We start from the raw sequence: 12,275 nt of genomic DNA, 5'->3' as shown, positions 1-12,275 counted from the left end.
CAGTCACTCAGACTTCTAGCACTTGCTTAACCTGATGCGGAAGCCGGAGCGGAGCCATTGGAGCTGCTTTTGCTGCTCTCCCGGTGATGCGGCAGGCAGTCGGCAAGCTGTGCAGTAGGCTCTGGGGCCGCGACAGCAGCTCCCTGCTCCCCTCCGAGCTGTCTTTAAGACTGATGGAAGATGAGAGGTAGCAACTTCTCCCATCTGCCCAAAGGAATGGGATGCAAGCTTAAGAGGTGAAGAGTGCGACTCAGGGACACTTGCGTTTTATAAATAAGTAAACATTTTCTTAACATAGCATGATCCAGCCCACGGAAACAGATAAAGATAACTTGTGTTATTTTTTTAAGCATGATTTATTAGGGAAATAAGGCTTTTGTGTTCATAGTATCTGTATGTCATTGCATCGGTCTGTCTCCTGTGTCCCTATATACAGCTCTTGAACCTGTTGCCTGCCTTCCATCAAATCTGACAGATAGCAGAAGTCTTAAAGATGGAAAGTTTCTGCAAGTTCCTTAAAAATAGGTATTTTGATAGAGTGAAGAGATCCTATGTGCTGCTCCCCTGAGGAGGAGACTGCATCAGGAGGTCACGTGTGAGAAGTCAGACTCCCCCAAAGAGCCATGACAGATGCCCCAGTTTCACGGGTGGATTTATTGGTACTCTCGAGACCAGAAATGTGTATTTGTAGGACACCAGGCCCTGTTAGTTCAGTGAGCTCCTTGTTTAGGAGTGGGTTCTACAGCCCATAGTTAATACTTACCAACTGAGTAGGTGTACAGCTCAACTTGAGTTGAAAACTAATACTTTGCTAACATAGTAATTTTTTTAATGCTTTTTATGTTGATGATTTGTCATAGCTTTCAGCTGTGATCTAGAAGTGAAATTAACTAATCAATTTGATATTTAACAAAAATATTTTATGACATCTTGTATGGAGTATTTCACAGAGTAGTGTCGGTTGAAAGAGCCTTAGGTCGTGTAGTCCAACCTCCTACTCAAAGCAGGGCTGATGTCAAAATTAGATCAAGTTGCTCAACTTGTCCACTCAATATTTCCAAAATCTCCAGGGATGGAGATTCCACAACATCTCTGGGCAGCTTCTGGTTCTAGCGTTTAAGCAACTGCCCTGTGAAACTTTTGCCCTTAAAAACATGAGAGTTTCTCTTGCCGCAACTTGGGACCATCACCTCTTGGCCCTTGTACGTCTTACCCCTGAGAAGAGTCTGGATCAGTTTTCTCTGTAATCCCTCTTTATGTGACTTTAAACAGCAATTAGATCCTTTACCCCCCCCCGCCCCCTTTTTTTTTTTTTCCCCCTTCTAGCCTATACAAACCCAGTTTCCTCAATTTTTTTTTTTGTATGTCATGTCCTTCGGCCCCCCATGCATCCTAATGGTTTTCTGCTGGACTTGTTCCAGTACTGGGAGAGAGGAAGACTGGATGCAGTATTCCAGATGTGGCCTCACAACAGTAATCGTTTTCCTTGACCTGCTGGCTATGCACTTAATAATGCAGCCCAGTCCATGGTTAGCCTGCATCGCTCTGAGCGGGCACTGCCAATGGATAAAGTTGGATGTCGCTCTGGTAGTCTAGAAAATACTTTTACTTGCTCTTAAGGTGAGGTATTTTAGGAACTTTTCAAATAAAGCCTGAAAAAAACCTCCAAACCCTACAACATTTAATTAAGTTGCTTCAATTGTATTTGATTTTGACGTCCAAATTGTTCAAATGAAGCATATGGAGCCATAACTTTACTTTTACTATGGTGTAAGGTAAATTAAATTAATAGTATATGTGAAATGCAGCAAAGTGTAGCTTGTTTCGGGTGATTTATCTGTGTCAAACCTAGATTCTATTAATTGTTAGGTGAGTTATTAGAAGGAGTTGTTTGCTTGTGAATGAATCTCCTTTTCAGACAGGAGCTTATTTTCCTTTGCTATATTACAACTTTTGTTCATATAAAGAAGCTATTCTCAAACTCATCTATTTGCAAGGTACGTTAAAAGCCAAATATGCATTACTTCATTATTGGCTTCGACCAGGCAGATTAGTAAGATCCAAGCAGTAATAAATGTCATTAATTCAGATGGGGTTATTTGATGAAATGTTGGTAGATAGTTGGGTGAGCCGAGGCTCCTGCTACTCCATCAGGAGGTTGGTCCCCGTTCCAGAGCATCCCTGCCTGCACCTCTTTCCCAGGGGAGTGCCCCGGCTGCTGCCTGCTGCGGCCGTGTGCCTGCCCAGGCCCTGCTGCCTTCCATGGGGGAGGAAATGCTGATTTCTGTCGGTGTGCATACGTATATATGGCTTGTAGAAAGGCTTTACTAGAAATACCGTTCTCTTAGATTTGGGCAGAGTCTTCATGACAGCCCTGTTTTTAGTGGAGTTGTGCATGTGTTTTTACTACCTATCTTGTTTAGCAGTGCCTAAAATCACAACAACCTAAGTTCTGTTAAGGGAAAATCTCTTCTCTTGGAGTTCTTCTTTTGTATTTTAAGAGAATTTCCATAAAATACTGAAATACTCTGTGGTGATTAGAATGCAAATGAGAGTTTTTGTTACATCGTAGAAAGTAATTCGTCTGTGTTGTGGGTATGTTTTAAGTACCAGCAACTTGCAATTAGGCTTACAGTTTATAATATGCAATTACTTCATTTTGCAGTTTTCCTTAAAATTAGCAGCTGTCTTTGCAGTACCTTACTTCTCGCTTGTTTGGTGGGAAGGCAGTTTGCTCCACCAAATATTGCTGATGTGTCCTAAGCAAAACTCAGAGTCATTTGAGCACCACAAATCAATACTTCCCCAAACTGCTTCAGTCCAGAATTTGCCCGGTTTATTGGGATTTGGGTGGTGCAGAGAACCCCAAATGACATTCAGACTGACTTTTATATTGGATTTTTCTGAGTGTTTCTTAACTGTGAAATATCTTCCTTTTAGTTACAGTAGCCAACGTGTCTTAATGCTGATGCCCTGTCTGAACAAAACTCTTAATATATTGAGGGGCTAGGATTTACTGTTGGCATGTCTCTTTAAAAAGATGGAAAAAACATGCAAAAAATGCCTCGTAAGCTGATACTGAAGGGAAGTAACTTCTGGTAGTGGTGAGATGCACAGTTGATGCTAGTGGTTTGGTTTTTTGGTTTTGTTTTGCAAGTGGAATACTGAACTATCCATGGCAGAGTGGGCAGTAGCAATGAGCTTGCTTTCTCTAGTGCTTTGTGGTAGTTTTCATTTTGCACTGATGTTTTTACAGGTTTAGGAAAACCTCTGCTTTTAAGTATGCATGAATGATTTTGTATAGTTATTTCTTTCTTTCTTTCTTTTCTTTTGGAGTGAAGTACTGTGAACTATCTCCTCTGAAGTTTTATATCATGTGGAATCAAATAAACTAATTGCTGAAAAATATAGTAAGTGTCTGAATCTTTTTCCTTTTTCTAAGGCTGACTTTGGGAGGAGTATTTGGGGTGCAAATCAATTAGAACCTTGTCAGACAAAAGAGTAAACCACACTGGGGTATTTGTTAGTACCATTAGGACTCGCAGCTGTCTGGTAGTGCTCTCCCTTCTCCCCAGCAAGGGAGGCATTCCCGTGCACACAGACAGTGTCTGCTTTGCTGCTCGGGTGGCGGTTGTGTTCCAGGCCCTGCGGTAACACTGCTCACATAACTGACCTGCCACCACTGGCCTGGCGGCGTTTTGTTGCCTCTTGCAAAGCTGTGAGCAGAGGAGGAGGAAGTCAGCACTTCATGGGCTCGTGTGCGGAGGTTTAGCTTTCATGGCGATTGGGCTCAGGCAGGCTGTGGTTGCCATGACTGACTGTGCTGATCTTGGTCTGTGCTGCTTCTAAAGGGGCAGCCTTCCCTTCCCTGCGTGGGGTCCTGTCATTCCTTCCTCCACTCTTGTGCTGCTGCTTATGCAGATGAAGAGTTAGCTGTGCTTGAAAACTGATTTGGCTGAAAAGTTACTTCATAAAAAATAAAATAAAATTTAAAGGTGGCAGGTTGATTCAGCTGACGCAAAACTCTGTGAGTGCTAGTGCTGACACAGGAAGGGAATTAGGAACATGCCGGTAAAGACTTCTTTACTGTTGCTATTTGTAAGCTACTTTGACTTGGAGCTGCTTCAGTTCTCTGAACTCTCACAAAGCAAGCCACCGCTCCAACCAAAAAAGTGAGAAAGGGGCAGGGTTGTTAGGCACGAAAAGGAGAGTGAACCACAACCACTCCTTTTAATTCACTAAGCCCTTAGGTTGTCTCATGTTGCTGAGTGCTTACAATTTTACCTTGAAATTGATTCCCCCAGGAATTGGCTTTAAGTTTATACAGAGAGAAGAAAAATATTGATATTTAATATCACAATATCTTATCAAAAGCAATGGGTGCATTTAGAATGAGGGGTTTATTTCGCAGATAGCCAGAGGGCCTTTAAACATAGCAGTGAAGTTTGCCCAAATGTTCAGTTTGGCATAGATGCTATCAAAAGAAACATTGGCAGCGGAGAACCTGTAAACTTCTAAAACGGGGAGGATAAGTGGGAAGGCAAGAAGTAGGCAAAATACTAAGATGTAAGAGTTGTCTATTTTCTGAAGACCAACTTGAACTGAAGTGGCATGGAGTAGGCATATATGATGATTTGAAGTCAGAGCGCTTCACAGCTAAAGGTACAGAAAGAAAAATACATATTAAAAGAAATTGAGAGAAGTGATCATTTTTTTCGAACAACTAAAATTGATCAAAACACCATGAAATTAAATGACATCTTTAGCCAAAAATACAGAACCTTGGGTGAAACGGCTAATATTTTTCTAATGCAAAAGTTAAGGTGTAGTTCCAGAATTGCTGCTCTTCAGAGTTCTGCTTAGTAGGTGCTCACAAAACACAAATCATCTGGTCTGCCACACCCAGGATTATGAGCTGGCAAAAGTAATTTATTTAACAGACTCCATTTTGCATGACTAGCTATTTGTTTTCAAAATACTAGGAGTGATCTAAGGAATTATACTATTAAGTCATTATTATGTGCATGGTAAGTAGTTTAAAATTGTAACAATTTGGAAGGTTCTATCAGATTTTACTTTTCAAATTCTGAAAAATAAAATCGTACCTTTGTAACCTGTTTGAATTCTTTGAGTAGATATATGAAAACAAATCTATAGGAGATTACAAAAGTGCCTTAATTTGTGGTGTGAAGAGCAATAACCTGTAGTAGATCAGAAACTGACAAGGAGTAAAATCGCTTATGAGTAATTATTCACTTTTGTCATGGGAGGAAAGAGTTGGCATAATTGTGCCAGAAACCTTTAATATTAGGATTGATTTTTAATGTTATGAGAAAAGTGACTGAAAAAGTATGTTGTAAAGGTGAAGGTAATGCAGTTACATTTTGACCCGGTATGCTTCAGAGGTTAAGGAGAAGCATGATAGAGCGGTCTGCAGTGGTCACTTGGGCATCTTGCTATGGACTTGTGATAAAATGAAGGACACTGGTTTAGAAATTATATTTATTTTTCCCCTTGTTGTAAAAGAAAAAAATAATCAACTTTGTAAGAAATACCTAAACAAACTATTTTTGTTTGTATCTTCTATAATCAAAACAAAACTGTAGCAGTGATCATTTGGTGATGAGCAACAGACAAAAAGGGATTAGGAGTATGGATAAACTCATGAGGAGTTTGTAAAGTATGACAGGTGCTTTGCAGAGGGGTTGTAATAAAAGGTTTAGAAACAGGGATTTGTGTTTTCTTAGCCCCAAAGCAATAATCTATCCACTGATGCTAGAATTCTGACAAATGTAAAACTGCTTAAAAAACCCCAAAACAACACCGAAACAAACCCAAGATTTTTCACATAGCGTGCAATTAGGATTTTTCAGGTAGGGCCAGATTAATACTACTGCAAATTGGATCACATCATATAGTTATTTCAGTGTTCTCTTGTTGCTCAGTCTTCCTCCGATGCCATTTTTGTAGCATGAGATGCAAGAAAATGGGGAGAAATTGTCAGCGAGTGTCAGTGTCTGCAGGCAGCTGTATGTCACAGCGGCACATATTCTTTCCCCATTTTCTTTCCTCAACAAAAACAAGGCTTAAGATAACTCTGAGGTCATCCTGTAATTTATACCTTCAGGTAGTTTTCTGACATGCTCAACGAATGGTAGAGAATTCAGCAATCCGGTAATGATGAGAAGAGATCCATTTCTTAAACACTCAAACTTTTGGCAATTCACTACATAATTCATGTATCTAAGCTTATTCTGAAGTATCTCAATTTTGAATTCAAGTTTTTGGCCTCTTTCATTATAAGCTACTAGTGCTTATGCATGTTTCACAAAGACTGAGAAGATAATACGTACAGCTGTCTTTTAATAATCAATGTGGGGTGTCTGTAGCATACCAATAGATAATTAAAAAGTGCAGAATTACAACTTATTTGACTTTTGTCCCTCAGAGTAGAATGAAAAAGTACGTGGTGCTCGTGTTCTTAAAGTTATTATAATATTTTCATAGTTTGAAAAGCAACTAGAGCGTCAAGGCTCCATTGTTTTTTGGTGTTGTTTGGTTGGGTGTTTTTTTTTGTTTTGTTTTGTTTTTAAGGAACTAATGTTTAGGTAGCTCTCCATTTTCATGGATATACTACCTTTCCTACATGGTAGGAATTAGTCTGTAAAACTGAATCTTTAATGGAGAAAAGTAGAAGCAGATTAAGATGCCCATGTTTCTGTAGTCTATTTCCTGAATTCACAGCTGAGAAGCCTGGGAGATGTTCAGTTCTGGAGAACCTCTTCTAGAGAAAGCTAATAAATCAAAACAAAAGCTCTGAGTGAGTCATGGGTTGTCTCTTCATAAACTGAGGTGTGATAGAACAGTCCATCTTACTTAATATGAATAGGCACATATTCCTTTTAAAACCAGGTGCTGATTCTGTTAAGTTAGTGCTAATAAAAAACGTCTAATGAATAATATACTTATCTTCAAAAATATTATGATTAAATGGAACGAAGTAACAAATATTTCTAGTAACCGTAGGTGTTTACAGTTGGGGACAAAAAGTATATTCAGTGGTATAAACATGACACGTTACTGGATGTCCTGAAACCCAAAACTGTCCTTGACTACTTTTATCCTTTTTCCAGTCTTTTCTCTTTGGTAAAACAATAGTACACTGTAGCTGCTCCCTGTATTTTAATCACCTAGAACCAGAAACTAATTGTTCTGAAGAATCTGAAAGGGTTAATATTTGATTATAAAAAAACCCCACCCAAACCAAACACAAACAATCAAAAAACCAAACAGTTCCCTCCACAAATCTGCACCCATAACACCACCTTCCCCCACCCTCAAAAATTGTAGTGAACAGTCTGTTATGGTACTGCTGGTTATTACTGTATCAAAATACTGCATTGTTTTTATTACAGCAGTCTTAAAAAAAAGTTTAAGCTATTTGCATTTTAACTTGCTAAGTGTCAGCGTGTTGTAGAAATGTCCACAATTTACATTGTCCACAAATGTAGACTGAAGGAAAAGATTAAACGCCTTCATAGATCATCCTCTTTGCTGGGAATTATTTTTTGCCTTTCCTCTCCTGGTTGCAAGCAGAATTATTCAATATTCAGAAAGATTCTTATCCCTGGATACGCCCTTGGAATCTTGTTTCCACAGCAACACAAAGCTACTGATAAAACATCCCTTTTAAACTTCAAATCGTTCTTTTATTCTGAGCTGTAATTAGGCTGTTTGCCGGTAGCACTGTGTGTTTTTATGTGTATGCGTCCATGTGCTGAGAGCAGCCTGTAAACCAGCCGTAAGGTGAATAATCCTAGAAGTGCTGGAAGAATATCCCGCGGTGGGTGAGCCCTCGGGCAGCGTGGCAGAGGAGTGCGCTGGGGCTGGGGTGCCGTCAGAGTAGGCAGTTGTTTTTCCACGGGTATATGAAGAAACAGCCCTCTGTGGGATGTGAGTATTGCCAGGAGCTGGCTCCTCTCCTCCCGGCAGCTGCAGCATGCTCTCACTTGTTCCAGGCTGCTCCGAAGCGAAACATGTGGAGAATAGAAATGGGTGGAAGAACACGCAGCAGCCATTGTGGGTAGAAGGAGCTGAGCTTTGGCACTCATCCCGATCTGTCTGGTGAAAAGCTTTCCTTCCTGGAGAAGGAATTAATGGGAGAGGGGCTACGTGTCAGAGGTCCGTCTGAGCAATTAGCATGCTGTTTTCTGTAGGCTGCTCAGATACTGTGGTGTGCTTTCTGGGTGCTGCGTCTGGAAACAGCCCCACCCTGGGCTTCTTTTTAAAAAGGAAGTTGGTACCGGAGCAGGAGAAGCATGAAACGCTGGCTTTAAAAGTTGTGTGGCGCAACCTCTGGGGTTATAAATGCTCATTTGTTTATTTTGTATAGCTGTGCAAGATGTTTTAGTCAAAACTTTGTTGTATATTTACAAGATACTTAATATTAGGAATGATAAACTGTCCTGCTAGGGCTTGTGTTGATTTTCACGTGGTGTCTTAAAAGTATCTAAATAACGGTGCTGTTGCAGGTTGTCACCATATAGGAACCACAGCTTGAAATAGGAATAAAATTGTGTATACTGGAGTTGGGCAGTTGCAAAATCTATATTTAAATTTATCACATTACAGATAAATAACACTCACAGCTGATTGGTTGCATCAGCTTGTGAAGCTGCACATCATTGGGGTGGAAATAAATCCTTCCTTCTGAATATTTAAAGTGTCAGTAACTAGATTAATCATAATGTGAATGACACACAGACTGTTCAAGGGAAAGTTCTCTGTGCAGTGATTGGTACATGCGGTTAATGATTAGAAACTAAAAGCTATAAATTAGCACTCTAAATGTTGTTAGTATGTAAACTGTTATTCCCACTTCACAGGTTTTTATCTTCTCTGGAAAAAAGTCTAGCTAATAGAAGGTTCTTGCCTTTAGAAGGAGTCCCAGTTAACTGTCTCAGTGAAAACAGAAGCAGTTGTGAGATGCAGTAGAAGCTGAAAGTCTAGGCAACGAGGTTAGACTGTGCTCACTGGGACAGCGCTTCCAGAATGCAAATAATCTAAATTTAGGACGTGCTGGGTGGTGGCTGGGATGTATACGTGGAGCTGTTCCTTTTTGGACTGTAGGGGGAGCACAGGTGATTATTAGTTGTAAAATTAGATCTCTAATTCTAGCTAAGGCTAAGCAAGATGAATCCTGCGTTAAGTGATAAGCTGTTATATTAACTGCAGTGAGTTAGTGCATCGAGGCTTCGGATTTGCACTTACAGTTGTTTCACTGTGTATGAGCAGCATCTTTCTTCAGCAGAGTTCTGGAGAGTAGTGGGTAAATCTGTTGTTGATGGTAGATGGTGGAGGGTGGAGGTTGTGAGGAACAGGGAAAGCTTGGGGAAATGGTTCACTCTGACCTGTAAAGGACCCAATGTTGTTAGTTTACTGTGTTTCCGAGGTAAATGAAACAGTTACTGCTATATGGTTTCACAGGTCAAATAGGTATCTGATTGTAGCACATGAGCACGAAAGAACATGACTCATTGGTTCTACTGAAGTTCAGTCCAATCTGTAGCTTTTACAGTTTCCTATAGCCCGCATCAAGTTGAAAAAACACGTTTTTTTAAAGGGTCACAGGGTTTGCTCAAAGCCTTATTTGCTTTGGGGGCTGTGACTGAGAATGTGAAATGGTGTTAACTTTATAATACAGATACTCTGTGTACCTGCATTATGCATGATATTTAAAACACTATGCATAAGCAAGCGTACCTAACTGCTTGTATGATTAGCTTCTTGCTCATAGGAATTGAGATAATCTTTCATATGTTTAATCAAGTTATGGAAAAGCTCATATTTCAGAAAGTGTGACAACAGAAATAAATCCTGTGCCTCTTTGAATGTTTCAACTAGGTCGTGTTTCGGTTTTGCTCTCCTTAGCTGAGCATAGCTGCATTAATGTGGTGAGATCTTCTGATACAAAGAGAAGAAATGACTGTGTGCAGAACATAAACTGAAGAGGAAATTGATTGCATCTTTACTGCACATAGTCACCTTTTTTCCATGCTGAATCATGTGTTTTATAGTCGAACCATCTGAACGCAAAATTACCCATACTTTTTTAAATAACAGCATAACCCTTTTGCTAAGAAAATGCTTCAAGAACTGTCAGTGAAATGGCTACAAGAGAGCAAATCTTTGTATATTTAATTGATGGATTCAAGTTCACTGAATCTGTACGAGGAAAAATGTATATTTTTCATCAATAACCAACCTTTGCTTGAGAAGCAATAACTTAGAGATTTATCAAATATTGTAAGAGATTAAGAGCTTTTATCTAAGCAGCATCAATTGGTAAGTATTGGCATTTTGCCTTTTTCTGCTCTGCATAGCTGGTGCTGTCCAGTACTTTGAAAGGAAGTAAGATTCTGCATTGTGGGAGAGTAAAATATGCCAAAGTCAATACAAAGAAGGAGGTAGGAGGTTTGTTTTTATATGATAAAATGGTCCATAGGATTCTTTCATTTCTTTCTGAAATACAGGTTGTTCACACTTCAGAATTATTTCTAGTTTTGTTTTCTGCTGGTGACTTACTTTACGGGTATATTGTAAACACCACAGGTGATTAACTGATTAACTAAGAATGTTACTGAAGATGAAGCATTCTTGAAGGCTCTGCCAAGTTCCAGTTATGGCACTTTGTTATTATCTATTTTGGGACTTATGAACTGCTAACGTGGTATCCATACATACGTAATAGCAACAGTTGGAATGAATACTTGCTTAGCATGTGGAATTTCAAAGCACCCTGTGGAGCATTTGAGTTCGGTGTTTCTAGAGGCAAATAAATGGTGCAGTCTGCCTGTGGTTATAGGCTGGAGTTACGGATGCAGACAGGTCAAAGTGATTCCACAGAAAAAGCATGCAAAAAGGGTGTCACTACGTATGCATGAGCTGTATGAAGATATTACTGGCGGCACAAATTGTGTGTCGTTCTTAATAATGAAAGTGAGAAATGTTAAACACTCTTGCATGCAGGGGTAGCCGTACTGTCTCAAACACACCTGGTTGCACCATAAATCTGCTTAGTGGTAGAAGAACCTTGACGTGGCCAGGCATCTGAATTCCTTCTAGGTCTCCATTTCTAATTGGATTTTCATATTTCATTCTGCTTTACCTGATCACTGGATACCTGGCTATCTCAGCAGACTAAGGCCAATTAAGAGGGTATCGAAGAATGTTCTGGGACTTGATTGTAAAAAATTGCTGGAATGTAAAGCCTGTTTGGCTAGTATGTTTATATTTTTATATGAAACACTTGAGACTAACAGAAATGTTTAGATGTAGGCTTGATTACTTTTTAATTTCCAAGCAATACAGTAATGAGCAAAAAGAAATTTTAAAGGAACAAGAATCATACACTCATATTTAAATTCTAATGTATTAAAGTACCATATACTTTTAATACAAAGAGAAGTTATTATAATGAGATGCTTTGTCATTCATATAAGCAAGACCATAGAAAACATCCTAAAACTTGTAAGGATTCATAACATTTTTACTAAATAATAACCTGTGTCCAAATTTTAGAAATCTGTGTGTGTTTTACTGAGACTTTTTACTAGGCTTAGGCTGTGATATTCTTCATAAATGGCTAGGTGTTTTGAACAAACACTGCTTTATTTGTATAGCTATCAATGCTGTTCTGAGCTTCTGAAATCACAGTACTGTAAGAGCAGCAGCCAGTGTGTTCGTTAATGTGGGCCTCAATCACCCAATTACCTTGTTGTACTGCTGCTTGCGTTTGCTTCACATGTGTAGTCTAATACATTCTTTCTCTTCTTGATCTCTGTTATCTTTGGGATTGTACTTGGAATGGTGTTTTCACAAATTCTCCATCCCTTTTGTTCTTCAATGTCTGTTCTTCATGGAGGTGCCGACAGCGTAGCTCGATGGAGGAGTAGAACGTTGTGGCAGTTGGAATTACTTGCAGGAGTTAGGCATAGGGTGTGGAATTCTGCTGCTTGAAAGATGATTTCTGAAGGCTTTTCGGCGCCCCAAAGTGAATGGGTTAACGGAAGATGAACTTTTTCTCTCAAACTTCTTGATTACAGCATATAGAAAAGACTCAAACTTGTTTATTCCACAGGCTGATAAAGAAGACGAATATTTCTTTCTTTGTTCAGGTATCCAAGAATCAACAGACTCTAAGTCAGTTGGGAAAGCTAATGACTTGTAGATACCCAAATAGGTTGGTGATAGAACAACAGGATTTTGTCCATCAA

The 12,275-nt window shown here is 39.4% G+C and overlaps 1 protein-coding gene across 1 annotated transcript in view; it reads left to right on the top strand.

Annotated features, from left to right (window-relative positions):
- MAPK1 (mitogen-activated protein kinase 1) overlaps positions 1-12,275 on the top strand; it is a 37,539-nt gene that overhangs the window by 4,995 nt on the left and 20,269 nt on the right. The window lies entirely within an intron of this gene.

Source organism: Larus michahellis, chromosome 13 (genome assembly GCF_964199755.1).
Source record: "Larus michahellis chromosome 13, bLarMic1.1, whole genome shotgun sequence".
Taxonomy (NCBI): Eukaryota; Metazoa; Chordata; class Aves; order Charadriiformes; family Laridae; genus Larus; species Larus michahellis.
Note: the sequence above shows the minus strand (reverse complement) of the source record. Positions and strands in the feature narration are given on the sequence as shown.